Source organism: Camellia sinensis, chromosome 1 (genome assembly GCF_055761805.1).
Source record: "Camellia sinensis isolate YWXY chromosome 1, ASM5576180v1, whole genome shotgun sequence".
In the NCBI taxonomy this organism is placed as follows: Eukaryota; Viridiplantae; Streptophyta; class Magnoliopsida; order Ericales; family Theaceae; genus Camellia; species Camellia sinensis.
The window spans coordinates 46,011,122-46,037,864 of NC_138961.1; the positions used below are offsets into that span (position 1 = coordinate 46,011,122).

Sequence of the window (26,743 nt, forward strand, 5' to 3'; positions counted from 1 at the left end):
TGACTCCGCAAATACTGATGCTGATGCCCACAGGCCTGATGCCCAGACTTGTAAACTGGTATATGCATTCCTGTAGAGATACACTCTAAAAGCACATAGCAAGTAAGAGAGAGCCAAAACACCCCTATGTTGGGGTAGGGTTTCCCTGTCCTATTTTGTCAGGAACTAGGGTTTCACTATGCACACAGCGGTTTTCAAACAACCTAACATCGGGTAAGCAACCTGTCCTAACTTGGAATGGTCACTATGGATTCCGAATATGCACTAGGTCGAATGGTCAAAAAGGGTGCCCCGGTAAACCGGGGTTTGCGTTCCCATGCTGTCAGAGCCCATAGCCGGTCAGCCTTATGGACATGCCTTGACAAGACAAGCCTCCGGCAAACCGTTCAGGAATGGCAGATGGCAAACACTGTGTTCCTAGGCGCACCAATGCACATGCAATGCAAAGAAACACATAAATGAGATCAAAACAGGATATCACGAGTTCGAGTCAAGCTCTCTAATTCCCCAGCAGAGTCGCTAGAAACTGTAACGGCGCCCGCGTGGGCCTCGTGCTACAGTAGTTCGGACTCGATTTGTGTCACGGTTCTTAATCTGAACCAAAGAGTCCAAATCTGGCAAATCGTTTTGAGAAACAGATTTTTGAAAAAGTAGTGCCAAACATGGACTGCTTTGCCAGATACAGAGTCGCCACCTAAATATTTTAAAATGGGAGAATTTAGGAAACCCTGACTCGGTGCCGAAGGCCACGTGTCCGTCATCACCGGAGTTGTCTCGGCTCGGGAGCTTGGGTACGATCGGGGAAGGTCAGCTATGAGCACCCCCTTTCGCCCGGTCCGAAGACCGGCCTCTACTAACCGTGATATCCGTTTTTGAAAACTTTATGTGTTCTTATTCCGATTATCAGCCTAGAATTACTATGTTATGCGCACAGCAAACAAGTATAGACCAAATCGCCCAAATTGGAACAAAACATTTCATGTTTGTTTTGAAAATGGTTTGCTACTCGCAAGTAGGCTAAAATGCAGGTTTTGCCACCCTCAAGTGGGCTTTTAGAAAAGATGATTTTGCCACTATCTAGTGGGCTTTAAAATTCACAGTTTTAATGTGTTATCCCAATTTAAGCAATTCGATCTCCATCCACAGGCATTCAAGCAATTATATCACATAAGGAGCTAGCCTCATGGCAATCATACTGTCATGGCAACACTCACACGCATGCGATATGCTAAAGCATAAAAGCTTACCTAGTACTCCGAGCCACAACAGAAACTAGTCAGTAATCATATGCATGATCCTAGTTCATGTTAGAAATGGCTAATGCAACACATGCAAAGGTGCAATCTAAACAGGCTCGGCTAACCCTAAAATGGCATATGAAATGCTACAAGTAACATATATTCAATTTGGAATTGAAAAGTACAATGTAGTTTGTATGATGTACCGAGCCTGGTGCATGTCAACAAATGCATGAATGCACGCATGCATAGCGTAAGGTATGCTAAAATAAATGTGCCCTAATCTACCATCATAAGCAGGTAAATAAAAGGGAAGAAAGAAGTGGAGGTTGGCAGACATGCACACACGCACCCACACTTATTACAAATATGCCCTCGCTTGGAGGGACCAAATAAATATTACAAATTAATTAACTACGCAAGCTAATTAAATATTACAAATTAATTAATTAATTAACAAATTAACTAAACTAAAGAAAAACAGTAAACCGCCTCGGGGCGAGGGCCAGATGCAACACATGCTCGGGACTGGCTCGGAATCGCACTGCCATGCATAGTTTGCCTCTGTTTTCCCTACTCTGCTCTTCTAAAAACAGCCAAAGTCTCAGGGATGCCTCTCAGGACACTGGGGGATATCATCGGCTGAGCAAAATTTCCACCGGCAGTAGCATTTAGTCACCGGCACAAAATAGATCCACCGGCCATCGATTGACTGCCGGTCGGCACTAAATACTGCCGGCCGGCAATAAATTCCTGCAGAACCTGCAACTCACAGCAGCAGAGGGCAAAATCTTGCATGGCAATGCAATTCAAACAATTTATGCACCAATCACATTCCTTATCATGTTAATGACTCAAAGGAGGATGTGCCCCGATTCTCGGACCACCAATCACGCATTTCCATGCATGATGGCCCAAAGAATCAAGTGTGCAACTTCAATTTCAAAATGCATGCAAGCCAAATAAACACACAAGGGGGCCTAACCTCTATCATACTCATCTCAAGAGGCAAGGTGATGCATGCAAGATGCAATGCAACTTAGGCATACGAGCTAAGGATGCAACATGCCGATACAAGCAAACATGCAAGGTGAGCATGCAAATAAGCAAGGGATGGTCTTAAACATGAATTAGGCAGCTCTAGTTAGGCCCAAAACAGTGGCCAAAATGCTAAGTACATGGAGGCAAACGACATGCAAACATGCATAGATACATGGTCCAAGACTTAAGCATAATGAAGCAACTTTTCGACGCATTTGAAAAGCACAAACATGGACAATTTTCATGCAAATTTTAGAGGTGATAGGTGATGCAAAACAGCCCCGAAACATAACGAAACAACACTCAACGCATGGAATGAATCCCGAAATGCAAAATTAGGCACGTGAAATGGCTTACAGCTATACAAAGCATGCATAATATGGACATGGAGCATGAAGACAGAAGCAAGGCAGCCCTGAGATAAGCATTTTTACAGTTTATGGCATGGCCAAACAGCAAGCAAAGATGGGGCTAAAATGGCATACAAAAAACGGGGCTACCACATGGATTTCAAAGCAAGTAGCACATAGAGTATCCAAACAGTGTTGAGCCCTTCTTCAATGTTGAAGAAGGGCTCAAAATAAGCAACTTCACAGTTTATAACATGCCTCAAAACAGATCACACACAAGCCAAAAATATTATGCAAAATTATGGCATAAAGAGGGCTAATGAAGGAAGTGCTAGCTACTGTCCTCAAACAGCAAGAGGTCCTCAATCAAACATGAAGAGGACCTCAAAATATGATGATTTGAAGTTTGGGTCGGAGCCCAAAGATGTAACCACAAGGGGCTAAGATATAGGCCAAGAAAATGCACAAAAGAGGGAAAGTGGGACTCACCCTTGTAGAACCAATCCTTAGCAACCTTTGGACCGAGTTTGGGAGCTTTTAACCTCTGGAGGACAGCCTCAAGCTGCTGGAATGGGCGTTGGATGCCTTGTGCTATGAGTTGATGAAGAAATGGCCCAAGAACAAGGGTATTTGATGGTTGAATGAGAGAGATATGGAGAGAGATGGAGGGTTGTATGTATGTATATCAGATATATGTGGTATATCTCTGGTTTTTTGCTTCAAATCTCTAACCTAAACAAAGGAGGAGGAGAGGTGCTTATATAAGTAATGCTAAGCTTTTAAGACAAGCTTCAAAGGGGCCAAGGGGTTCAAGGGGGGTGCAAGGCTTCTAGAGGAAGCTAAAACAGCTGGCCAAGCTTCTTGGAGAAGCTTGGCCAAAAGGTTCAAGCTTCTAGAAGGTTAAGGGGTTCAAAGGCTCTCAAGGTGCAAAACAAACACACATGCGCGTGGGGGATCGATTCTGTGCATTCCAGCTGGCACAGCTGGAATCCACTCAATCTGCAGAATGCTCCGGAAGGTCGTCGGCTAGCAAAAATTGCCGGTCAGCAAAATAAAGTGCCGGTCGGCACAATAAATTGCCGGCCGGATAAATATAGTTCCGGTGGATGGCCGGTAAGGTCAAAAAACTGCCTATTGATGTCCAAATTGAAGCCCCGGAAGTTATCTTTCCAATGACGCAAACCTTGCATCAAAATTCCTCCTGTGCAAAAGGTTATGTCCTTTTCCGTGAAGCCGCGCAGATTCGATCCAACCGGGATGATGCCCGACTTCAACTGATCATATCTCCCCCACCCTGACTTGGCTCTAGGAGATTCTTGAGTGCAAAATGAAGCCCCGGAAGTAAGCTTTCCGACGGTGGTGGCCTCATAGCTTAACTCCAAGTATACAGATAGATAAGCCCGATTCAGCGAGGGCTGCTCATCTCTCTCTTAGCAATTCTTGCCTATCTTCTTCTCCAACTTGGCTTCTCCCCTCTTCTCCTCTTTTCTTCAACTCCAAACCCCTAAACAAAGTGTTTTCAAGGATTTGCCTCTCTCCCTGCCGAAGAAACTGAATCTTTGCCCTGCACACCTTTCTCCGCCAAGCAAAACATCAGTAGTGCCCAAGTCTTAAGGGCGGTCAAAAATGGGGTGTCTACAGTTGCCCCTCTTCGACAGAACTCTAAAGTCATAACAATGACGGGAGTGAATGTCAAAGCCTAGAGACAACCCATTTTTGACAAGGCCGAAGACTCGGACAAACAAACAAAATATCGATAAATAAATGGTTGTGCCCACAGGCTGCCTACGTATCCCTTTGCAAGGAATCAAACCAGCGTAGTTCAGGGGTAGGATGCAAATGATATGCAGGAAGACTTTGATAATTGGACTTATACGCCACGCGAAGCCGATTTTGAAAGTTGGACTTATACGCTACGCGAAGCCGGTTTTGAAAGTTGGACTTATACGCTACGCGAAGCCGATTTTGAAAGTTGGACTTATACGCTACGCGAAGCCGGTTATCACTCATGATCATGTAAAGAGAGCTGTAATGAAGCAATTATGTGAAATAAATGCAAAATTTTAAGCGAATGCTAGGCAAGCAAGTAAGCTCAAGCCAAACTACACCTCGTGCAGAAAGGGTGTAAGAGAATTATGCAATTCTCACGAACATGTGCGTTAGATACACAAAAGTGAACGAAGTGTGATAGATACACTAAGTGGACAAACATGCGTGATAGATACACATAGTGAAGAGAGTGTGATGGACATGCTTACACGAATAAAGTGTGATTGATACACTAAGCAAAGCAAAGTGTGATAGATACACAAAGCGAAATAAGTGTGATGGATACACTGAGCAAATATGTGACAGATACACTAAGCAACCGTGTGTGATGGATGCACAAAGGGAGCGTGTGATGGATACACAAAGTGAACGGGTGATAGATACACAAAGTGAGCATAGTGTGATAGATACATAAAAGGTGAAGCAAGTGTGATGGATACACTATATGAAGCAAAATGTGAGCGTACAGTAGTTGAGCGTGTGATAGATACACTAAGCGAGTATGGTGAGCATAGTGTGATAGATACACAAAGGGTGAACACAAAGTGTGATAGATGCACTAAGTGAACAAGGTATGATAGATATACTAAAGGTGAACACAAAGTGTGATAGATGCACTAAGTGAACAAAGTATGATAGATATACTGAAAGCGAACACGAAGTGTGATAGATGCACTTAGTGAGCAAGTATGATAGATATACTGAAAGCAAACACGAAGTGTGATAGATGCACTTAGTGAGCAAGGTATGATTGATATACTGAAAATGAACACAAAGTGTGATAGATGCACTATGTGAACAAGTATGATAGATATACTGAAAATGAACACAAAGTGTGATAGATGCACTATGTGAACAGAGTGTGATTGATACACTAAAAGTGAACACGAAGTGTGATAGATGCACTCAGTGAACAAAGTATGATTGATATACTGAAAATGAACACAAAGTGTGATAGATGCACTTAGTGAACAGAGTGTGATTGATACACTAAAAGTGAACACAAAGTGTGATAGATGCACAGTGTGAACAAAGTATGATTGATATACTGAAAATGAACACAAAGTGTGATAGATGCACTTAGTGAACAAAGTGTGATTGATACACTAAGTAGATTAGAGTGTAATTGAAATTAGAGTGTGATTGAAACACTAAGCGAATGAAGTGTGATTGATACACTAAAGCGAATGAAGTGTGATTGATACACTAAAGTGAGTGTGTGTGATTGATACACAAAAGTGAATGACCTTAAAACGGAACTTCTTCGAATGAACCGCGCATACAATATCGTGCATGACTGAGGAAGAAACTTGATAGGTATAATGCATTACAATGCAAGTGAAGTGGATGCATAACAATGTAAGTGGAAGAGTGCATAACCTCGAAGCAGGATTGATCTTGCGCCTGAGGTAGAGGTACACTCATATTTCGGAGCATTGACAAGGCCCTGAAGAGGTACGTCCGGAGTACAATCACGGAATTTTCTGAAGTTGACACAAACTCAGATACTTCGATTTTCGCTCTTTTGTCTTTGCTTTGCAGTTTGGAACCATCATAGCTTCAGATAGGTCCTGGTTTCACCGTTCACACTTATCGGGGGTGGACCCTACAGTTTTATGGAAAAAAGAATCTTGTTTTGCACAAACGTGAAGGATGGCACAGCACTCTGAGCACAAAACGATTTATTTTTGAAATTGAGAGATGAGTTTTCGGCCAGGTATTGAGCCTACGACTGAACACAGCGAGAAAGACTCAACAACGGAAAACAAAAGGTAAACAACCTAAACACGTCGAGACACGCTCGGAACGACTCAAAGCAAGAATCGAGACAAACAAAACAAAAGACACGACACACAGACGTGCGCAGGGAGCCTGTTTCACCGGGTATTATTCCCACCCTTTCTTATTTGTGATTCTCACATCACTCGGCTCTCAAGCTCGGTTTTTCTCTCAAAACCCTTTTCTCGCTTTTTCTCTCAAAACCCCTTTCTCGCTGTTTCTCTCAGCGCACATCTCTCTATTCTTTAATCTCTCGTTTTTCATCCCTCCCCTGGGTGGTTGATGGATAAGTTGGAAATTGTGGGCTCTTGCCCCTGGTATTCTACCAGACTCTTGTTCACAACAGTAAGTTTCTCCCATAGAGGGGTTGTGCTACAACTGGGTGTGTAGCAAATCTGCAGCCAACATTGGTTGATGATGCCCTGCTGGGGAGTTCGGACGTGATTAGATCTGTCCAAACAAAGGAGTGGAATATCTTGATCCGTTCCCGTCCGTGCTTCGCACTTGGCTTGATACCTCATTGCTTAGAGGATGAGAGAGCTTTTAGCCCTTTGTTGTTGACTTCAGTTGTGCCCTTTTCTGGCAGGTAGAGTGCCCTTCTTGGCAGATGCATTGACAACGGGGGAAAGACAGGAAGCCTGACTCAACTGTGCCCCTAGTTCATCATTTTGACCATTTTTTTGTTTTGGTTTTCTACTAAAACAATTTTGACCAATATGAGAGTTAGATTAACATACTTGTTCGATTTTTGATTTGAAATCATGCAAGTCGGGCTATGAGCACTGAAAATTTTCCTTTTTTGGGTCCGAGGAGTGGTCCAGTTTTTGGAAAAAATAGAACAATTTTCGAGAAAATTAGTCAACTTCAGTAAAAATTCTCAAAAACTATTTTTGCAAACGGCCAATGCTTAACAAGCACGGAACCCACTCTTGAGACGTACAACCTCGGATCTGGATGAAAATTACCCCCTTGCTCGAAAAGGCCTGCATGGCAACGGAAAGTTGCCCCTTGTTTGAACGGCACCGCAGCGCATTGAATGGCAACGGAAAGTTGCCCCTTGTCTGAATGGCCCCGTAGTGTATTGTAATCAGTCCTCAGAGCGATGATTGCAACCGAACTCCCAGATACAGAAAAGGCAAAGATGACTAGAACCATTACATGGACACAGTTGAATTTGAAGTATTTCAGGGCTGGACTTCAGAATGAAGTTGCCTACGTATCCCAATGATGGGAATCAAGCCTTACGTAGTTCGGGGTTAAGGTACACTCGGGTATTTAACCTCTCCTTTTTAGGCTCTAACTTTTGCCAAGGCGCCCGATGCGGGTTTTCGACCTTGCGAGCTTTGTTTTTCTTTTCTTTTCAATTCTTTTCATTTCATTTCTTTTCATTTCATTTCCTTTTTTTTATTTTCTTTTTTTTGTGATTTTCTTTGCATTTTTTCCTTTTTTGTATTTTTCTCTTGCTCTAACTTTTGCCTGGGTCGCCCTTCTGGGTTTTCGGCCCAGCGAGCCTCTCAAAGGGTAAAAGTGTAGCAAATCCATGCCAAATGGTTTTAGGGTTTTGAAGCCATCCGTATCCAGGAGAGTGGCTGTTGATTTGCAAGAGGACTCATCTTCGGCTCTTCGAGCACGTCTGACATCTTTGCCCCTAGTTTGAGGGGGGCTTCTGATCTAGCTTTACAAGCTTCCTTTGATCTGATCTTCTTGATCTGACTTTGGTGCCTCTTGTCCGAGGGCTGCTTCGAATCTGGCCACACAGGCCTCACGTTGTGGTTGACCGTTGAACGTTCTGAACTCAGGTTCAAGGTTTGAAAGTGAGGGGTCGAATCTCGAGGCTGAGAGCGATCCTAAGCTGCACAATCTCAAGAGTGATCCCACACAAGTCTTTGAAGGACTGCGCAAAATATTTTTTGAAATTTTTTAAGAAAGCGACAAATCGCTCGCGCCGAAGACAGTGTAGAACCAATCTGGATCAAGCCAGGGTCCTTCTCAATACTCACATTAACAAGCATGATCTCAATCATTAAGGGCTTAGCACGCCTCTCTTTCTCTCAAATGATCAAAATTTTGCAAATCCCGAGGAATTCCTTCCTCTTCGTTTTCACCGCAGTGTTCAAAAAAAGTTCTGAAAAAAACTTAGGTCGATACAATGATTTCAAGGCATAGAAAAGGCAGGCGAAGAGCACTGTCATTCCATTCAATACTTCTGGCACAATTGGCACACGGCAGAAGCAAACACAAGAGTGTGAAAATCACTGCTGTTCATTCAAATCTGTTGGCACAACTGGCTCCCTGGCAGAAACAGACTCAAAAGGACAAACACAAAGCAGAATAGTGATATCCGAAGTAACACCCCCGGAATCACCCGACTTCTGCACAACAAGACTGACTCGATACAACAAGACAGACTCAACAGGACTGACTCGACACAACGAGACAGACTCAGTAGGACTAGCTTGATACAATGAGACAGACTCGACAGGACTGACCCGATATAACAAGACAGACTCAACAGGACTGACTCGATGCAACAAGACAGACTCAATACCCAAGTCAGAAAGCAGAATAAATAACATTCACAAATGCTCAAAATAGTGGGTGCCATCCATCACATCTGGAGTAAACTGAGCATTGCCAGCAAGTGGTTCATCCCCCGATCACATAACAACACAGGTCCAGAGTACCCGGGGGATATCAGACCCTTCTGATGCTATGGTTCCAAGACTACTTAGCAAAAGGGAAAACAGACAGCATCTCAGCCCGATTTCACGATAGCCCATATGAGCAGAGCTGAATGACTGTGCCTCCTACTGAATTCTGCCCCAAAATTCTGCCCCAAATCTGAGTCTGATACCCACAGGTAAAGCTGACTCCGCAAATACTGATGCTGATGCCCACAGGCCGGATGCCCAGACTTGTAAACTGGTATATGCATTCCTGTAGAGATACACTCTAAAAGCACATAGCAAGTAAGAGAGAGCCAAAACACCCCTATGTTGGGGTAGGGTTTCCCTGTCCTATTTTGTCAGGAACTAGGGTTTCACGATGCACACAACGGTTTTCAAACAACCTAACATCGGGTAAGCAACCTGTCCTAACTTGGAATGGTCACTATGGATTCCGAATATGCACTAGGTCGAATGGTCAAAAAGGGTGCCCCGGTAAACCGGGGTTTGCGTTCCCATGCTGTCAGAGCCCATAGCCGGTCAGCCTTATGGACATGCCTTGACAAGACAAGCCTCCGGCAAACCGTTCAGGAATGGCAGATGGCAAACACTGTGTTCCTAGGCGCACCAATGCACATGCAATGCAAAGAAACACATAAATGAGATCAAAACAGGATATCACGAGTTCGAGTCAAGCTCTCTAATTCCCCAGCAGAGTCGCCAGAAACTGTAACGGCGCCCGCGTGGGCCTCGTGCTACAGTAGTTCGGACTCGATTTGTGTCACGGTTCTTAATCTGAACCAAAGAGTCCAAATCTGGCAAATCGTTTTGAGAAACAGATTTTTGAAAAAGTAGTGCCAAACATGGACTGCTTTGCCAGATACAGAGTCGCCACCTAAATATTTTAAAATGGGAGAATTTAGGAAACCCTGACTCGGTGCCGAAGGCCACGTGTCCGTCATCACCGGAGTTGTCTCGGCTCGGGAGCTTGGGTATGATCGGGGAAGGTCAGCTATGAGCACCCCCTTTCGCCCGGTCCGAAGACCGGCCTCTACTAACCGTGATATCCGTTTTTGAAAACTTTACATGTTCTTATTCCGATTATCAGCCTAGAATTACTATGATATGCGCACAGCAAACAAGTATAGACCAAATCGCCCAAATTGGAACAAAACATTTCATGTTTGTTTTGAAAATGGTTTGCTACTCGCAAGTAGGCTAAAATGCAGGTTTTGCCACCCTCAAGTGGGCTTTTAGAAAAGATGATTTTGCCACTATCTAGTGGGCTTTAAAATTCACAGTTTTAATGTGTTATCCCAATTTAAGCAATTCGACCTCCATCCACAGGCATTCAAGCAATTATATCACATAAGGAGCTAGCCTCATGGCAATCATACTGTCATGGCAACACTCACACGCATGCGATATGCTAAAGCATAAAAGCTTACCTAGTACTCCGAGCCACAACAGAAACTAGTCAGTAATCATATGCATGATCCTAGTTCATGTTAGAAATGGCTAATGCAACACATGCAAAGGTGCAATCTAAACAGGCTCGGCTAACCCTAAAATGGCATATGAAATGCTACAAGTAACATGTATTCAATTTGGAATTGAAAAGTACAATGTAGTTTGTATGATGTACCGAGCCTGGTGCATGTCAACAAATGCATGAATGCACGCATGCATAGCATAAGGTATGCTAAAATAAATGTGCCCTAATCTACCATCATAAGCAGGTAAATAAAAGGGAAGAAAGAAGTGGAGGTTGGCAGACATGCACACACGCACCCACACTTATTACAAATATGCCCTCGCTTGGAGGGACCAAATAAATATTACAAATTAATTAACTACGCAAGCTAATTAAATATTACAAATTAATTAATTAATTAACAAATTAACTAAACTAAAGAAAAATAGTAAACCGCCTCGGGGCGAGGGCCAGATGCAACACATGCTCGGGACTGGCTCGGAATCGCACTGCCATGCATAGTTTGCCTTTGTTTTCCCTGCTCTGCTCTTCTAAAAACAGCCAAAGTCTCAGGGATGCCTCTCAGGACACTGGGGGATATCATCGGCTGAGCAAAATTTCCACCGGCAGTAGCATTTAGTCACCGGCACAAAATAGATCCACCGGCCATCGATTGACTGCCGGTCGGCACTAAATACTGCCGGCCGGCAATAAATTCCTGCAGAACCTGCAACTCACAGCAGCAGAGGGCAAAATCTTGCATGGCAATGCAATTCAAACAATTTATGCACCAATTACATTCCTTATCATGTTAATGACTCAAAGGAGGATGTGCCCCGATTCTCGGACCACCAATCACGCATTTCCATGCATGATGGCCCAAAGAATCAAGTGTGCAACTTCAATTTCAAAATGCATGCAAGCCAAATAAACACACAAGGGGGCCTAACCTCTATCATACTCATCTCAAGAGGCAAGGTGATGCATGCAAGATGCAATGCAACTTAGGCATACGAGCTAAGGATGCAACATGCCGATACAAGCAAACATGCAAGGTGAGCATGCAAATAAGCAAGGGATGGTCTTAAACATGAATTAGGCAGCTCTAGTTAGGCCCAAAACAGTGGCCAAAATGCTAAGTACATGGAGGCAAACGACATGCAAACATGCATAGATACATGGTCCAAGACTTAAGCATAATGAAGCAACTTTTCGACGCATTTGAAAAGCACAAACATGGACAATTTTCATGCAAATTTCAGAGGTGATAGGTGATGCAAAACAGCCCCGAAACATAACGAAACAACACTCAACGCATGGAATGAATCCCGAAATGCAAAATTAGGCACGTGAAATGGCTTACAGCTATACAAAGCATGCATAATATGGACATGGAGCATGAAGACAGAAGCAAGGAAGCCCTGAGATAAGCATTTTTACAGTTTATGGCATGGCCAAACAGCAAGCAAAGATGGGGCTAAAATGGCATACAAAAAACGGGGCTACCACATGGATTTCAAAGCAAGTAGCACATAGAGTATCCAAACAGTGTTGAGCCCTTCTTCAATGTTGAAGAAGGGCTCAAAATAAGCAACTTCACAGTTTATAACATGCCTCAAAACAGATCACACACAAGCGAAAAATATTATGCAAAATTATGGCATAAAGAGGGCTAATGAAGGAAGTGCTAGCTACTGTCCTCAAACAGCAAGAGGTCCTCAATCAAACATGAAGAGGACCTCAAAATATGATGATTTGAAGTTTGGGTCGGAGCCCAAAGATGTAACCACAAGGGGCTAAGATATAGGCCAAGAAAATGCACAAAAGAGGGAAAGTGGGACTCACCCTTGTAGAACCAATCCTTAGCAACCTTTGGACCGAGTTTGGGAGCTTTTAACCTCTGGAGGACAGCCTCAAGCTGCTGGAATGGGCGTTGGATGCCTTGTGCTATGAGTTGATGAAGAAATGGCCCAAGAACAAGGGTATTTGATGGTTGAATGAGAGAGATATGGAGAGAGATGGAGGGTTGTATGTATGTATATCAGATATATGTGGTATATCTCTGGTTTTTTGCTTCAAATCTCTAACCTAAACAAAGGAGGAGGAGAGGTGCTTATATAAGTAATGCTAAGCTTTTAAGACAAGCTTCAAAGGGGCCAAGGGGTTCAAGGGGGGTGCAAGGCTTCTAGAGGAAGCTAAAACAGCTGGCCAAGCTTCTTGGAGAAGCTTGGCCAAAAGGTTCAAGCTTCTAGAAGGTTAAGGGGTTCAAAGGCTCTCAAGGTGCAAAACAAACACACATGCGCGTGGGGGATCGATTCTGTGCATTCCAGCTGGCACAGCTGGAATCCACTCAATCTGCAGAATGCTCCGGAAGGTCGTCGGCTAGCAAAAATTGCCGGTCAGCAAAATAAAGTGCCGGTCGGCACAATAAATTGCCGGCCGGATAAATATAGTTCCGGTGGATGGCCAGTAAGGTCAAAAAACTGCCTATTGATGTCCAAATTGAAGCCCCGGAAGTTAGCTTTCCAATGGCGCAAACCTTGCATCAAAATTCCTCCTGTGCAAAACGTTATGTCCTTTTCCGTGAAGCCGCGCAGATTCGATCCAACCGGGATGATGCCCGACTTCAACTGATCATATCTCCCCCACCCGGACTTGGCTCTAGGAGATTCTTGAGTGCAAAATGAAGCCCCGGAAGTAAGATTTCCGACGGTGGTGGCCTCATAGCTTAACTCCAAGTATACAGATAGATAAGCCCGATTCAGCGAGGGCTGCTCGTCACTCTCTTAGCAATTCTTGCCTATCTTCTTCTCCAACTTGGCTTCTCCCCTCTTCTCCTCTTTTCTTCAACTCCAAACCCCTAAACAAAGTGTTTTGAAGGATTTGCCTCTCTCCTTGCTGAAGAAATTGAATCTTTGCCCTGCACACCTTTCTCCGCGAAGCAAAACATCAGTAGTGCCCAAGTCTTAAGAGCGGTCAAAAATGGGGTGTCTACAGCCCCATACTTTCTTTCTCAAACAGAAAAGAGTAAAGCCATGCAACCTTAGCAGAAGACCCAACACTTAACAAAGAGCAAATTAAAAAATAAATTTATAAGTAATTGGTTTGTTCAATCATGAAAATAAACTATGGCATAGATATAAAAATAAAGTTTACAAGTGCAAGTGGTGAGACAAATTGAAAACGGAAAAAGAAAGTGGTGAGACAAATTTTTTTAGGGGAGACAAACAAAGAGCAAACGAAAAGGAAATTTTTTTTAGAAGACAAATTGAAATTGGCTAGTGGTGAGACATACCCACACACACAGACACAGAGACACACACACACACACAAACACACACACAGAGACACACTGAGAGACAGAGTTCATCCATATACAAAAAACAAAGCATACAAGTCATGGTTATCAGATCCACACCTCCCCCCCACCAAAAACCCGATAATTTGTAAAGTGGTGTCAGTAGTTCAAAGGAAGCCCTAAAACCCCAAACATGGCAGTGTGTAGGGTAGTTCCTGAAAATATTGCCCAAATCTGAATTCCATCGACAGATTGAAATATGGAAGTGGTCAGACAAAGCGCGAGACACATACACACAGACACAGTGCAACAGAAAAAGAGAGACAGAGTTCATACATATATCACAAACAGACCATACGAGTCATGGTTACATTCCGAAACAGAAACAAGAGATGTTGAAGAGAGAGAGAGAGAGAGAGAGAGAGAGAGAGAGAGAGAGAGAGAAGAAGAGCATACCTGCGGCTGGAGGAATCGTCAGGGGATGGACTGCTTCTCCGTCGGCCTTCGCGGACTGTCGTCGTCGCTTCATTTTTCTTTCTCTTCAGATCAGAGCTTCTACTATCTTCTGGCGTTGAACGAAGAACCCTCTTCATGTTGATGTAGCTGAATAGCTGAAGGTAGTACACCCTCTCTGATAATAGCTCTGAAATGATTCGTAGCTCTGAAATGATTCCCATCAGTGTTTGACATAAAGGGAGGGTGAAAACGGAATAACAAAAATCAAGGAGGGGCAAAACGGTCTTTTTACACCGCATCTGCCACCCATCACGTGAAGATACTGTACATAGGCGTGTAGGGTGAAATTTATAAACTTTTTGGCTTTTTTAGTAACTTTTTGGCTTTTTGGCTAAAAATGTGGGTTGCCAAACGAGGCCTTAGCATAGCCAAATCAACTCTGAAAATCAAATATGGTGGTCCCAAAACTCACCAAATTATCCCTAAAAAGGGACTTCGAAGCATGCAAGGTAGGGTCTCTTTGGAAGGCCAAAAGGGCCACCAAACAAGAGAAGGAGAGAGGGGGGTCACCCCCTCTAATCATGGCTCTCAAAACAGTGTTCCAGCCACTGAAAATCCACTGGATTTCAGTGGCTAGAAGGCTAAACAAAGCATGTAATTGGGGCTTAGGTGTAAGGCTCAACACAAGGGACAATCAAGCATACAAGGAAGCATGTGGCCTCAAATAAAATAATGCCCTTAATAAAACATGAAGATGATGTCAAAACAAACCTTTTTCCAGTTTATAACAAGTCTCAAAAATGAACATAAATAGGGCTAATCTATCATGCAAAAATGGCCCTAGAAGAGAGAATGGAGACAAGGGACAATAGCTGGCCCCAAACAGTGAAGAGCCCTTCAAAAAAGTTGAAGAGGGGCTTAAAATGAAGCACTTCACAGTTTATGACCAAGTCTAAAACAGCTCATAAATAAGCCTAAAATATCATGCAAAAATCGGCCTAAAAGAGAGTTTAAACACAAAGGGGGAGGAGGAGACCTCAAACAGCAAGAGGTCCTTGATCAAACATGAAAAGGAGCTCAAAATATGACTATTTACAGTTCGGGTCAGAGTCCAAAAAAGTAAGCAACAAAGGCTAAGATTGCATGCAAAATAGAGCAAAAGAGAGAGAAATGAGGCTCACCTTTGTAGTCCAAACTTCCAGCAGCTTTTGGTCCGAGAAATGGTGTTCCTAAGCTCTGAAAAACAGCCTCAAGTTGCTGGAATGGAGTATAGAGGTTGTAGGCTATGAGTGGTAGTGTAAAGGGGGCAAGAACCTTAGGATTTCAAGGGTTTGGAAGAGAGAGATAGGGAGAGAGCTGAGAATTTTTAGAGAGAGAGGAAATTTTTTTCAAGTCGTATCTCTCTTCTTCTCCTCTTCTCCTCTCCTCTGTGAGAGAGCTTGATTGATATAGAAATATATCAATCTGCAGCTCCTCAGAACTCCCACGTCCAAGCATGGGCTGGGGTATGGCCTGGAATGACAGCTGCCAGCTGTCTACAGAGATATCTATTGAAAACCACACTTGGCCGGCCGGCCATCAAAGTGGTCGACCGGCAGTCAAATTAGCCGGCCGGCCATCACATTTGGCCGATTGAAAATCAAGGTGGCCGGTGGTCAGGAGACTTGGTCGACAGGTTACCCCCTTCCCTCAGGAACACATCCACAAGCTCTTGGTGCAAAACCAGACACAAAGCAGTCGAGTCGAGAGATTCTGAGGAAAGGCGCGCAGTCGAGGCCTCCGGGAACTCAAGACGAACACAAACAAGGATGATCACCGAGTGTTCAAACGGTGACATCCAAGTCTTGAGGACGGTCAAAAATGGGGTGTCTACACACTCTCCCAGTAGTTTTGCAGACCTGAAAAAGTACTAAGAGTTTGCAAAGCCCGCTTAAGCGCAAGAAGTGCCGCTCGAGCGGAGGAGCAGAAATCTGGGTAACAAAAGTTTAGAAACTAAGCAACTAACCTGTCCCAAAACGTAACCAAAACAACCCAATAGCCAAATTCAAATAAATACAAGGGAATCAAGATAAGATCAACAACAAGAAACCATGAAACCCGAGTTCGGGATACAACAAGGGTCGGGTCAAAACCGGAATCGCTATAATCTTCCCCCCTTAAAGAATTTTGTCCCCAAAATTTCAAATCAAGTTTTAAAACTAAGTTAAAACCAACTACAACCATAATGATAATAATTCAATTCCATCACCATGATAGACAAATTCTCAATACTGAATACGCAATTCATATTTCCAAAACATATCCAATGTTTATAATAAACTCGCATTTCCAAAACATAAACAGCATATACAATGTTTCCGTATTTTCAAAACATATAGAATGTTTTCATATTTCCTTAACACAACGACAATACAATACATATTCAAACATTAACAAATAAGTTCGGATACTTCTCACGGACTACCAACTCACGTTCCCAAGTTGCTTCCTCAACCCCGTGATGTTTACACAATACCTCAACCAAGGGAATTGTCTTGCTTTGCAAGACCTAGTCTCAAGTATCCAAGACTCTCACCGATCTCTCTTTATACGAGGCATCCTCATCTACCTCTAAGTCGGTCCAATCCAACACGTGTGATGGATCCAGCTCATACTTCCGAAGCATACTAATATGGAACATATCATGAACCCCGGAAAGTTGTGGCCGTAAGGCCAAACGATAAGCTACCTCTCTGATCCACTCAAGGATCTCAAAAGGTCCAATGAATCTAGGGGATAACTTCACACTCTTTCCAAACCTCATCAAATCCCTCCTAGGTGATATCTTCAAGAAGACATGATCTCCCACCTCAAAAGACAAAGGTCTTCTCCTACAATCGGCATAACTTTTCTAACGACTCTGGGCAGTAACCAACCTCTTACGAATCAGGGTAACTTTCTCCGTTGTCTCCCGAACTAACTCTGGATCCAACATTGGTGCATCACTCACCTCGGCCCAACACACAAAGGATCTACACGGTCAACCATACAAGGCCTCAAATGGTGCCATGCCAATACTTAACTGGAAGCTATTGTTGTAGGCAAACTCCACTAAGGGCAACTATTTCTCCCATAAACCCTTAAAGTTAAGGACACAATCCCGAAGCATATCCTCAAGGATCTAAATGGTACGCTTGGACTATCCATCAGTCTAAGGATGATACGTAGTGCTAAAGGTCAATCTTGTGCCTGAGGCACCCTATAGGCTCTGCCACAACCGAGCCATAAAGCACGGATCTCTATCCGAAACAATCGTCATAGGGACTTTGTGCAATCTCACTATGTCCCTAATGTAAAGGTCATCAAAATAATCTACCTAGTCACTCACACGCATAGGTATAAAGTATGCCGACTTAGTCAACGGTCAACTACCACCCAAATGACATCACAACAAAATCCATCGTGACATGCTCCCATTTCTACTTGGCTACATGCAAGGGTTACAACAAACCCGCTGGCTTCTGATGTTCGGCCTTCACTTGTTGACAAGTAAGGCACTTAGACACAAACACAGCCACATCCTTCTCCATTTCCCTCCACTAAAACTGGCGACAAAAGTTGTGATACATCTTTGCGCCTCCCAGATGCACTGCAAGGCGTGAATCGTGATACTCTCGGAGTACTTCCTCTCGGCATGACTTCTGCTATGAAGAGACAGTCAAGGTATCTAACACTCGAGTCGGAGTACATGTTCAAGCCTCTTTCTACCTTCTCACTGAAAATTTTCTCCCGGAGGGATTCTACCTCAAGGTCACCCTTCTATGCTTCTATCACTCGGTTCACAAGTGTAGGTTGTGCAACTACCGCAAACAAGGCTGCAAACTCAATAGACTCGCCAAGAGGCAAGTCATACTCTCTAATAGCACCTAACATCTCCCATTCCCATATGGCAATACATGCTACACTACTAATAGATTTCCTACTCAAGGCATCGGCCACAACATTGGCCTTCCCCGGATGATAATGTAACTCGAAATCGTAATCTTCTATGAACTCCATCCACCTCATCTACCTCAGATTCAAGTCTTTCTATGTAAACAGATATTTTAGACTCTTGTGATCAGAAAATACTTCAAACTTCTCACCAAACAAATAATGCCTCCAAATCTTTAAGGAAAATATTACCACCGCTAACTCCAGATCATGAATAGGGTAGTTTCTCTCATGTGTTTTCAACTGCCGCGAGCCATAGGCTACTACCTTCCCTTCTTGCATCAAAACATAACCCAAACCTTCCCGTGAGGCATTACAATACACCGAATAACCCAAACCCATCTTCGGAATAACCAAAACTAGAGCAGTGGTAAGTCTAACCTTAAGCTCTTGAAAAGACTTTTCACAAGTCTCACTCCGCACAAACTTGATCCCTTTCCTTGTCAGTCTAGTCAATGGTGAGGCTAGCTTAAAGAAATCCTTCACAAATCTACAATAATACTTGGCCAACCCCAAAAAACTACGAATCTCGAAAGCATTCTTAGGTTGTTCCCAATCTTGCACTACCTCTATCTTGGATGAATCTACAGCCACCCCTTTCTCGGATACCACGTGCCCTAAGAACTTAGCTTCTCTCAGCCAGAATTCACATTTCCCAAACTTAGCATATAGTTTGTGTGCTCTAAGCTACTCAATTACCACTCGTAACTGTTCCTCGTGCTCCTCCTCAGAGAGTGAGTAAATCAAGATGTCGTCCATAAAGACGACCACGAAACGGTCTAGGAACTCACGGAAGATCCGGTTCGTCAAATCCATAAACACAGCTGGTACATTGGTTAGCCCAAAGGGCATCACTAGAAACTTGTAATAGTCATACCGCGTATGGAATGCCGCCTTTGGGATATCCTCCTCCCTTAATTTCAACTGGTGATAACCCGATCTCAGGTCTATCTTAGACAAGCAGCAAGACCCCTTTAACTGATCAAACAAATCATCTATACGAGGCATTGGGTACTTGTTCTTAATAGTTACCCAGTCTAGCTTTTGGTAATCTATATAAAGTTGCAACGTACCATCTTTCTTTTTGGCAAAAAGGGCCAGTGCTCTCCAAGGTGAAGTACTAGGGCAGATAAAATCCTTATCTAATAATTCCTGGAGTTAGGTCTTCAACTCGCTCAACTCGACAGGTGCAAATCTCACTACAAGAAATTGCACTTTTGGTGACTAAATTTTTAGTCGCCGTTTTCCCGACTAAATAGTTTGGTTGCCAACTTGGTCACGGAAAGACGGTCGGCGAAGGTATTGGCGACTAAAAAAATTTTAGTCGCCGAAAGTCCTAAATTGGCAACTAAACAAGTAGTCGCCAAAAGTAAAGGTATTGGCGACAAAAAAAACTTTAGTCATTAATTTGCTAAATTGGCGACTAATCTTTTAGTCGCCAAAAGCTTTTATCGCGTTTTTAGCGACTAAAACATTTAGTCGCCAAAACTAAATTTATTTTCCACTACTAATTTATTTAGTAGCCAAAAAGATTTTTTTGTTCATCTTATTTTTTTTAGCTACTAAATGTTTTAGTCGCCTGAAGTATAATTTTTTTTAGCTACTAAAAATTTAGTCGCCTAAAGTCTATTTTTTTATTTGGATACTAAAATTTTAATCACCAAAAGTTTTTTATTTCATTTTATTTTTTTTTTAACTACTAACTATTTAGTCACTAAAAATATTTACTACCTTTTTGGCTACCAATTATTTAGTGGCCAAAAATATGATATTATTTTTTTTTAATTTGTCCTTAACCTGTATGTATTCCGTGCAACCTATACCATGTATATAAACAAAACAATACATATATTATCAATCATTTCGCAATTTGCATCCATTTCACTTCCAACCATCCAAAAAGGAATAACTTAATGTCAAATTCCATACAAACTAAGTATATTCCAATCTAAAATAATAATTCCATACAATCATATGAAAACCATTATATTCGTATAGACTCTAGGGATGATAGTGAACTTTTGAAAAGTCTGTCCAATATTAAACCTCATTTTCTAGAGCTTCAACTATATCCTTATCTTGAATGTCACTATGAAAAGCATGCTTCCCGCTGTTGTTACCATTTGTCATATGTAATTTCTCCTGCTCCTCTTTGTATAAACTTTGCAAAAGCAAGTTTTTCTTGTGAGGTTCAGATACATGAGTGGAGAGATCAATAGTCTTGCATGTTGGCAAAGTGAATGTTAGGTCCTAGTCATTAAAACTCAACTCTTACAGATCCAATCTTTACATTCAAATGGACAAAGAGTGACACCTACTATATGCATAATATATAGATCAACACTACATAAAAACTCACATTATCCCAAAACAACACAAAACCCCATATAATTTTCCATCACCACCATTCCAAAATGAGCAAATTTCCCAAAACTAGTGTCAAATAAATTGTTGCATACTAATACACCCTCGGATAGACAAAATGACAAAACTAATGCGAAAATTATAATATCCAGCAACAAGCATTCAAACCAAAAGATAAGAGAAGAAAACAATTTAAATTCCTTAGCACTCCAAGTACACGAATGAGTATAAATGAATATAAGTTTTCATGGAAGTCAGGTAGTATCCCAATTTTATACCATATCAATTTTTACATCATCTCAAAATTTTAATACAAAGCTTAAAATTCTAAAATTGTATTAGTCTAAATATTTTTAGTCTAAATATTAGTCTAAATTGTATTACATCATCTCAAAATTGTATTAGGCTAAAATTCGAAAATTGTATTAGTATTCCAATTTTATACCATATCAAGGGTAATGACAAATAACAACAACCAACCAACCAACCATATAAGTACAGTGAACACAACATTAGACAACTTTCTACAAGAAATTTTGTTGAAGAGAAAAATGCCTGCACAGTTGCTAGGCAAAAGAGTGCAATCCCAATGTTGCGATGATGAGTGTATTGCACCCCCTTTGATTCACTTCCAAGCTTAAGTCATGTTCCCCATCTAGCAACCCCAATAACATAGGAAGAAAACTGGCAAAGGCTGTGGAGATAAAACCAAGCAAGATCTGCCGACTAGAAAGTTCTCAAGTATCTCTCGATGATGGCTTCAACAGGAAACATGATTCCCCAACTCACAACATTCAAAACCCCATGAAGCTAACACAACAATAATCTAATTCAATTACCGAACGATAACTAAAAAAATTATTAACCGTTCCATTCTTTTCTGATTTTCTTTCTCTCTTTCTCTCTCTCTCTCTCTCTCTCTCTCTCTCTCTCTCTCTCTCTTTTACTCATTAACCGTTCCATTCTTTTTTGATTTTCAAATTCGTTTGTGTTCCTTGCTTGGTTACCAAGAAAATAGTGAACGTTGTTGAAAATTTTCAAAGTGCTAAAGCTAAAGAATGAAGATGAATAATTTAAGGAAGGTAAAGATAAATAGATGGGTTTTACATGGCTTGAGTGATAGAATGAAAGCCAATGAGCCAACCAAAGCTGATAATAGATTGCTACAGTTGCAAGAAAGCCAGATAAAGTAGAAGAATGTTGGAAGATGAGGAATATAAACCTCTTTCTCTCTCTCTCTCTCTCTCTGCCAAAGAAAAAACCAAGCACTTCTCTTTATGCTATGCTTAACTCTCTTTAGTATTCCAAGCTCTTCACTCTATGCAATAAAAATCACACCCTTGGTTTCTTGTGCTTATTTGATTTCCCTTTATCTCTCTCTCTCTCTCTCTCTCTCTCTCTCTCTAGAGTGTGCAAACCATTCAAAGCTTCCACTTAGAACCCCAATAGCTTACTTCATATATGGCCTTGTTTTGTCCCCTTCTGTACTATACCCTGCAGCTGATAGTTCTATTACCAAGAAACCTTTCATATGATGATTTTGCTTTCTTTTCTATATTTTCTTCTAGGTAATTGTTGAGTGATAAAACCGTCCAAACAATTCCAAAATCACCCATTTCAGTTTCATAAAAACCACTAGCTCCACAATTTCACTTACAACAAATTCATTTTTTATTTGGAAAAAAAAATAAAAAAAAAGTTTATTTCAAAGATTAAAGAAACAAAAAAGCAAATATAATACCTAAAACGGAAAGAAAAAGAAACAAAAAAAACATAGTTAGGCTTGTGGGTTAGAATTTTGAGAAGCCTAAGAGACATTTTATCAAACAATTTGAAGGCATCATTTCATATACACATACAGAATTCAAATTCCTAAAACCCCACCAGAACAATATGCCAATGAACCCATCATTTCATATACACGTACAAATAGGTACAAACATATAAATCAACAAATTCAACAAAAGTTCATAGTTTCCTCTACAATGTGCAAATGATTATTAGTACCTTCAAGATTCCAAGTACTCTGGTGACATCTTCCTTCATGAGTTTCTTCCTCAAATCCTTACAATACATCAAACTTAGAGCCTCAATGTAAACTTCAACGTCATCACAGTCAGCAATCTCGACAATGTAGGGGTTAGAAGTTCGCTGCTGCTTCGACCACCGATCAGAAAGCTTAACCGCGAAGAATCAGTTGTGAGCAACCAAGATCTGCCGATGAACATTCAAGGAAATAGTGGGTTTGTCCTTGGAACTCAACGCGAGCTTCACATCGCTCGAATTGAGGAGTCCATAACTTGAGGAGCAGTAGTGGGCGAGTAATGAATCTTGAGATTTGACGGAGAGTCAACAAGCGAAGGCAATAATGAAATGGACATGGGGTTAGGGTTTGAGTAGCGTTGGGAGGAGGAGGGAGGTGGAGGAGAGGGCGGAGAGAGAGGGAGGGAGAGGAGCAGCGGAGAGGGAGAGGCAGAGGGAGAGAGAGAGAGACACAGGCGCTAGTTTGTGGTTTGGAAACCAATTATATATATATTACACCATTAGCGACTAAACTTTTTTAGTCACCAATTAATTTATAAAACCCTCCAAAATTTGAAAAATCCCTCCAAATATTTTAGTTTTTTGGTGACTAAAATTTATTTTTCTCGCTGAAAATAAATTTTTGGTAAAAAAATATTTTTTTTATTTCTGTTTGGCAACTAAATGATTTTAGTAGCCAAAACTCGATATACGGCAACTAAAATATTTTTTGTCGCTGAAAATATGTTTTTGGCGACCAAACTTTTAGTCGCTAAAGATAAAAAATAATTATTTATTTTTTATTCGGCGACTAAATGGTATTAGTAGCCAAAACTCAACATACGGCGAGTAAAATAATTTTTTTATCACCAATTCTGGTATTTTTAGCTACTAAATTTTTTTTTAGTCGCCAATAATCAATATATCCCGACTAAAAAAAATTAGTAGCTAAATATTATATTTTTTCCGACTAAAAAATTTTTTGGTCGCCAATTCCATAACTTTTGGCAACTAAATTTTTTTTAGTCGCCAATTTTGATCGCCAGATGTGCATTTTCTTGTAGTGTCTATACAATGCCATAGAAATCGGTGTCGTGCCAGGCACTAAATCAATAGAGAACTAGATCTCTCGGTGAGGTGGTAAACTGGTAAGATCCTCTGGAAAAACATCCGAATATTCACAAACTACCATTGGCAACTCAACTCGGACCCCATCACACTCAATACTCAAGAAGTTGGCAAGAAGGCAACTAAGCTCACTCCATCCACACAGATCATACACCGATGATAAGACTCTATCCACCCGATCCCCCTATAGTCGCCCCATTTTGATCGTCCTCAAGACTTGGACGTCATCGTTTGAACACTCGATGATTTTCCATGTTCGTGTTCGTTTCGAGTTCCCAAAGGTCTCGGCTGCATGCCTTGCCCTAGGATCTCTCAACTTGTCTGCTTTGTGCTTGGTTGTGGACCAAGGACTTGTGGTTTTGCTTCTGAGGGAAGAGGGTGGCTTGTTGGCCATCCCCACACCCTATCGGCTATGGCATGATGCCATCGGCCATAAATGTTGGCCGGTCGGCACTTATTTTGGTCGATCGGCCATATTTTCTGGCCGAGACCTTTTCTTTGCGTTTTTTAGGCATTGTGCATGCCAGTTGTACCAGCTGGTGAGCACGGACTCTCCCCTCCATACACGTGTATGGAGGGATTTGAACCAAAGCTTAGCATCTCCAAGAAGCTTTGAATTTGATTTCCTATAAGAGGGGAGCCCCCCTCCCTTTCCATAGGTTCAGCAAAATAGATATAGAGCTCATATATCCCTCTCTCTCTCTCTATATATATATATATATATCTATATTTGTGTGTGTGTTAGTGCCTTAAAGGTGTATTTTGTTCATACTTTTGCACTAGAGCACCTAGTAGAATACCTTCCTATGGTTGCTGAGGCACTAGGAAGTTGGTTTCAGAGTTCTTGGGCTGGTTTTGATCCAAAGGAGTAGCTGAAGTTGTGTTCTTGAAGGTGTTCTTCAAGGGTGAGCAACTAACCTTTTGTTTTCCCATTTTGGCATAAGCTTTTAGACCTATTTGCATATTGTTTCAAGCTTAACTGTAAACTGAAAAAAGTTCTGTTTTTGTGTGCTTAAGATGATTGTTTAAGGTCACTTTTTGGTTAGGGGCTGTCTACCCCCTCTTAGGCCTTGTTTGGCCTTGTTTTGAGCCACCTCTTTTGGCCTTTGTTCTTGCCTTTGCATGACCTTTCTACCACTGAAATCCAGAGGATTTTCAATGGTGGAAAGGTAGTTTTAGAGTCTTGTATAGGGGAGGGACACCCCTCTCTCCTTGTGTCTCATTTGCTTGTGTTATTGGCTCATAATGGCAGCATGTTTGCTTAGCGTGTTTTGGCTTGATTTCAGCAAGTATTTGGTGTCATTTGGTCATGATATACCTCTGTTTTAGGTTGGTTTAGTGGTCTCTTGCATGCACCGTGTACTTGCCTTGTAATCTCCCCTATTGCCTTAACATGCATCTTGCATTTGGACTATCATGCTTGCATATTTTGGCTCAACTCAAAGAAACTTTTAGTCATATTTTAGCATGCTAAAGCTCTGTTTGGTGTTGTTTTGATCATATATGTCATGTTTTGTATAGCCATAAGGCACCCTAGCTTGTTAGCTTTGAGGGTCTAAGTCACATGAGTGCATTACTTGGCTCATTTCAATGATTTGGCATCATCTCATATGGCATTTCAGTCCATGTTTCATGCTCATATACTTGCATTTGCCATCCTTTCAAAGCTTTGAAGAGTTAGTGTCTTATGCCTTAAGAGTGCATCATTGTGCATGCCACCATGCTTAGGCATTTGGGATGCTATCTAAGTGGGTTTTGGGGCTTATTTTGACATACAATAACTCTGATTTTTATTGGTTAAGTCATGCCATACTTGGTAGTAATAGGTCTAGTGTAACACCCCTTTGTAGCCTTACATGCTTCATGTTTTGTGCTCACCTTTCTAACATGTTTTGGCCTCATTCCATGCATGTTCTAGCCTTGTCTTGGTCTACCTTGGGACTGTTTTAAGTCGCTTTGGCCCTTTGGGGCTCACTTGTTATGGTCATAGTGTAAACCACTTTGCTAGCCTTAAGCCTTGAGCTTTCTTGCATGTTATGCTTGACTTGTATGTATGATTTGGCATCATCCTTGACATCATTTCAGAGCATGTAGTGTTGTCACGCTTGCATGCTTTTCACTCTTTGAGTGCTTTTGAGAGTTGTCCTCTTTGTGCCTAAGTGATGGACCAATATGTGTACATGTTTGTTTTGCATGTTGGTGCCTTAGTTTTAGTGTTTTGGCCACTGATTGTGGCATGGCTGAGGTCTGTCCATCTTCGGTATAAGTCCATTAGGTATGTGGTTTGCATTATATGCTCGCATACTTAGATTGCATTACATTATGCAAGCTTGGCACATTACGTGTTTGCATGTTTAGGTTGCATGTCTATTGCATAATTAGTTGCATTGCATGACATTAATGCATACTTGCTTGCATACTCATATTGCATTGGGTTTGTTTCCATGCCATCAGTCTTGTTGTACTGCATAATGTCCGCATGATGCATTGCATTTGGCATACTTGTATTGCATTATGTTTGGTTTGGGGTGTCAAGCCAAACACGAGGAACGTTCATACTTGAAGTGATGAAACGTGCCTCAATCCTCAGTCGCCGACACTCTTGATCAAGCGTGATAGAGTTCTTGGCCTTCATCTATTTTTTGTTGCATTCATTCCACATTGATTTGCACACTTGGCTCCTTTGGCCATCATGCATTGAAATGCGCGATTAATGGTCCGAGGGTCGAGAACCATACTCCCTTGAGTCCATGACATGATGGGGTGGGTGTTTGTGCACACATTGCCTTAAAAATGCATTGCCATGCTCTATTTGTCCTCTGCTGTAGCAAAACAGCATTCTGCAAGAAGATATGGCCAACCGGCCATCTTCAGTGCCGATCGACTAAACATTGTTGGCCGAGATC

At 41.8% G+C, this 26,743-nt stretch overlaps 1 long non-coding RNA gene across 1 annotated transcript in view; it reads right to left on the reverse strand.

The window, feature by feature from the left end:
- LOC114287339 (uncharacterized) overlaps window positions 1-23,184 on the reverse strand; it is a 55,383-nt gene extending 32,199 nt beyond the window's left edge. The window contains exon 1 of the long non-coding RNA XR_003637869.2: window positions 22,695-23,184. This is a non-coding gene — a long non-coding RNA (uncharacterized LOC114287339). The remainder of the gene's footprint in view (window positions 1-22,694) is intronic.
- Between the last annotated feature and the right edge of the window lie 3,559 nt (window positions 23,185-26,743).